The sequence below is a fragment of the Oncorhynchus tshawytscha genome, linkage group LG26 (assembly GCF_018296145.1).
Source record: "Oncorhynchus tshawytscha isolate Ot180627B linkage group LG26, Otsh_v2.0, whole genome shotgun sequence".
NCBI lineage: Eukaryota > Metazoa > Chordata > Actinopteri > Salmoniformes > Salmonidae > Oncorhynchus > Oncorhynchus tshawytscha.
The window spans coordinates 28,839,226-28,844,864 of NC_056454.1; positions in this window are offsets into that span (position 1 = coordinate 28,839,226).

Genomic DNA, 5,639 nt, shown 5'->3' on the forward strand with positions numbered 1-5,639 from the left:
TAGGAGTGTTATATTATACATGTTGATGAGAACTAGAACCCTCACTGTACTGTACAGTATGAGTGATTATACTATACATGTTGATGAGAACTAGAACCCTCACTGTACTGTACAGTATGAGTGATTATACTATACATGTTGATGAGAACTAGAACCCTCACAGTACTGTACAGTATAAGTGTTATACTATACATGTTGATGAGAACTAGAACCCTCACAGTACTGTATACTATACATGTTGATGAGAACTAGAACCCTCACAGTACTGTACAGTATGAGTGATTATACTATACATGTTGATGAGAACTAGAACCCTCTCAGTACTGTACAGTAGGAGTGATTATACTACACATGTTGATGAGAACTAGAACCCTCACAGTACTGTACAGTATGAGTGATTATACTATACATGTTGATTAGAACTAGAACCCTCACAGTACTGTACAGTAGGAGTGATTATACTATACATGTTGATGAGAACTAGAACCCTCTCAGTACTGTATACTATACATGTTGATGAGAACTAGAACCCTCACAGTACTGTACAGTATGAGTGATTATACTATACATGTTGATGAGAACTAGAACCCTCTCAGTACTGTACAGTATGAGTGTTATACTATACATATTGATGAGAACTAGAACCCTCACAGTACTGTACAGTATGAGTGTTATATTATACATGTTGATGAGAACTAGAACCCTCACAGTACTGTACAGTGTGAGTGTTATATTATACATATCGATGAGAACTAGAACCCTCACAGTACTGTACAGTAGGAGTGTTATATTATACATGTTGATGAGAACTAGAGCCCTCACAGTACTGTACAGTATGAGTGTTATACTATACATGTTGATGAGAACTAGAACCCTCACAGTACTCTACAGTATGAGTGTTATACTATACATGTTGATGAGAACTAGAACCCCCACAGTACTGTACAGTAGGAGTGTTATACTATACATGTTGATGAGAACTAGAACCCTCACAGTACTGTACAGTATGAGTGATTATACTACACATGTTGATGAGAACTAGAACCCTCACAGTACTGTACAGTATGAGTGTTATATTATACATGTTGATGAGAACCTGAACCCTCACTGTACTGTACAGTATGAGTGATTATTGTAACGGTTCTCTTGTGGTGAAGGAGAGTCGGACCAAAATGTGGCGTGTAGCTAGCGATCCATGTTTAATAAACAAACGTAAAACACGTAACGAAAACCGAAACAGCCCTATCTGGTGAAAACAGAGAGACAGGAACAATCACCCACAAACACACAGTGAAACCCAGGCTACCTAAATATGGTTCCCAATCAGAGACAATGACTAACACCTGCCTCTGATTGAGAACCATATCAGGCCAGACATAGAAATAGACAAACTAGACATGAAACATAGAATGCCCACTCAGCTCACACCCTGACCAACCAAAACATAGAAATATACAAAGTAAACTATGGTCAGGGTGTGACAATTATACTATACATGTTGATGAGAACTAGAACCCTCACTGTACTGTACAGTATGAGTGTTTATACTATACATGTTGATGAGAACTAGAACCCTCACTGTACTGTACAGTATGAGTGATTATACTATACATGTTGATGAGAACTAGAACCCTCACAGTACTCTACAGTATGAGTGTTATACTATACATGTTGATGAGAACTAGAACCCTCACAGTACTGTACAGTATGAGTGATTATACTATACATGTTGATGAGAACTAGAACCCTCACAGTACTGTACAGTATGAGTGATTATACTATACATGTTGATGAGAACTAGAACCCTCACAGTACTGTACAGTATGAGTGTTATATTATACATGTTGATGAGAACTAGAACCCTCACAGTACTCTACAGTATGAGTGATTATACTATACATGTTGATGAGAACTAGAACCCCCACAGTACTCTACAGTATGAGTGTTATATTATACATGTTGATGAGAACTAGAACCCTCACAGTACTGTACAGTATGAGTGATTATACTATACATGTTGATGAGAACTAGAACCCCCACAGTACTGTACAGTATGAGTGATTATACTATACATGTTGATGAGAACTAGAACCCCCACAGTACTCTACAGTATGAGTGATTATACTACACATGTTGATTATGTTTCTTTTTTTGTAATCATTATTGCAGCTCTGGAATTTCAGGAATTTGTTTTTTGTTTCAAGTTTTTATTTTTCACAAGTACATTACAATTTGCAAAGATATAGAAAAAATAAAGGCTATTGAAGCAAATTGCTGCATTTCTGATTCCTTCTTGTTACATATACTTTAGTACAGTCAATAAAGTCAAAAGGTGTTATTATTATTTTATAATGAAATACTGATTTATGTGAAAAATCATTCAAACTTCAAAAAGAGAAGTTAATAATTTATGTGATGCTCCCTGTTAATGTTTTTTAGATCAGTGTGTTATGAGTGAAAATGTATGCTTTCTGAGTGAGAATAGTTTCCAGTGTTATGGTCCAACGAGCTTATTTTGAGTCATGTATGTAGTGTTTTGGTGGTTTGAGTGAGTTTTGGAGGTGAGATGAACTGTTTGGCCAAGATGCATGTTGGTAATGCAGACTGTGTGAAGAGTTTTGGTGGTTTGACTGAGTTTTGGAGGTGAGATGAACTGTTTGGCCAAGATGCATGTTGGTAATGCAGACTGTGTGAAGAGTTTTGGTGGTTTGACTGAGTTTTGGAGGTGAGATGAACTGTTTGGCCAAGATGCATGTTGGTAATGCAGACTGTGTGAAGAGTTGTGGTGGTTTGACTGAGTTTTGGAGGTGAGATGAACTGTTTGGCCAAGATGCATGTTGGTAATGCAGACTGTGTGAAGAGTTTGGAAAAAGTGGCTTCAGTAATGACCGATGCTTGATAGCAATTGAAAAAAGAGGTGTTATGTAATACTCCTTATGCTGAGGCCTTGGCATGATTCAACACTTTATTGTGACTTTTCCAGACTAAGCAAGGTTTGAGTGTGGTTTTCAATGGCCACAGTCCACATTATATTATCTCTTTCAATGTTTTCAATATGATTCAAGCCCTAGCTGTATCAATACAGTACTTATTGCTCTTGTGTATGTGTTCTACTTTTCACAGGGTAATGAGAATGAGGATTTATTTGGTGTCTGTCTATATCCTGTCTATATCCTGCTGCCATTGGAGAGGTCATTGTGACGCAGCTCCTCTCTATGGAGCCTCAGCTCCCATTTGACCTCCTCTGCTCCTCCTCTGGCCTCCTCTGCTCCTCCTCTGCTACTCCTCTGGCCTCCTCTGCTCCTCCTCTGATTCTCCTCTGGCCTCCTCTGCTCCTCCTCTGATCTCCTCTGCTCCTCCTCTGACCTCCTCGGCTCCTCCTCTGACCTCCTCGGCTCCTCCTCTTGCCTCCTCTGGCCTCCTCTGCTCCTCCTCTGATCTCCTCTGCTCCTCCTCTGACCTCCACTGCTCCTCCTCTGGCCTCCTCTGGCCTCCTCTGCTCCTCCTCTGCCCCTACATGTTCCTTTGGGGACATTTTGACAGTGCAGAAATGCAGAGAAGTTGCCAAAACTAACAGTGTCATTTTACACACTGGGCATGGTACTTCAAAACAACATGCATCGTCTACTAGTATTGCTGTCCTCTGATGGACAGTGTCACATCACAAAGAGAGAGGTTCATAATTAAATACAGCTACAAGTGCTGTCAGTACTGGGTCTCTGTTGGCAGTGTTGACAGTAATGCTCTCACTCCTTCTGTCTCTCTCCACCCCTCTTTCCCTCCCCATCTCTCTCTGACTCTCTATCCCTCCATCTCTCTCTGACTCTCCCTATCTCCATCTCTCTCTGACTCTCCCTCTCTATCCCTCCATCTCTCTCCCTCTCTATTCCTCCATCTCCCTCTGTCTCTCTCTCCATCTCTATCTGTCTCTCTCTCTACCCCCCCTCTGGCATTGTCACTTTTCTGTGCTCTCAGTATAAACCCTACAGAGACAGACCAGACAGCCGCTCTGAACTCTAGCCACCCTGCCACTCACTAGCTCTCCTCTGACTGACAGCACACACACACACACACACACACACACACACACACACACACACACACACACACACACACACACACACACACACACACACACACACACACACACACACACACACACAGAGAGAGAGAGAGAGTGGAAGACAAGAAGAAACGGCATAAACAATCACAAACCCATTTGCCATGTTGACAGACATGGTAGCTGGAATGCTAACCAGGAGAATGCAATCCACATTGGATTTATTGTGGCTTTAATTTGAACCAGGATTTCTTCCTGACCATGTGACAGATGAAAAACCCATGTGACGTTATACTGGTTATTACAGATTGATTCAGTTCAGCAATAGACAGAGGGATGTAACCCAGTTAGAGTAGCAGTTATGTCATTAGTTAAAACCTTGGTAGGTCAATACAGCAACACAGAGGAGAGTCCTTTAGACAGCAGAGTGCTGCGGCTCTCTGTAATGACAGTGATTAGTGAAGAAAAGATGTGAAGGCTCCCTCTGCTGTTGTCCTCTATTCCCCTGGCTCATGATCTTGCGTTGTTCTCACAATAGAGGTCTGTGGTGTGTTAACCCATCGTGCGTGTAGTGTGTACCGTGTCATTGTGTAGTGTGTCATTGTGTCTCATTTTTCGATTGATGGAGAGGGAGTAGATCTCTGCAGAAAGCAGCCATGACCTTTTAATGACTATCTCTCTCTCCCTCATCTCCTCCACTCTCATTTTATCTCTCTCTCCCTCATTGTTCCCTTTCTATTCCCCCCCCCTCTCTCTCTAGTCCCATCTCTTCATCCTCTCTTCTGTCCTCTCTCTCTCTCTTTTTCTCTGTGCTCTCTCTCTCTCTCTCTCATTTTCTCTTTCTCTCTCTCTCTCCCTGATACTTGTCTCTCAGAGGGGAATCGTAGCCCCAGGGTCCTACCGTCTGTCTCTATCGCTGACACACACACACACACACAGGGAGGGTGACGGGGGACTCAGATCTCACACCCAACCTCATTATACAGCAGAGTGAGATGTAAAATGAATCCCATTTCTACTTGTAGAAGTCTTTTGTCATTTAATTAAAAGCGAGTTGAATTAACGGTGTAAACCTGACAGTGTTGAGGAGTAGAGGACTGCTTCCCACTCCTGTCCCTGTGTCTCCTTCAGCTCTGAAGGTACTCCCTTTCTCCAGCACTATAACCTTGTCCCTAAGCCCAAGTCACGTTAACATGTTCACAGTATTCTGAATAGTAGCTCATATCCCGCTTAAAGTCTTATTAGGGATAAGATGTTTACATGCACCCTTGGTATCCCTCTGACAAGTATCCCTTTACCTATGAATAAACAGAATATTCCTCATTTAAATTCATATGGGTTAAATGGAATAGTAACTGAAAATATGGACACTGACTCCTATAACCACTCACATGTAGTGTAATAACTCCTACTGAATTATGCATTTCTTGCAGTAAAATTATACTATAAATGTATATTTTGTCTCGGGAACATAAGTCAAGAAATATGATATATTTCGTTCAAAACAATGAATGTACCTGTAATGTGTTATCTTTGACACTGTTATGCCAGCAGACAGTCAACCACATAAATGATGCAC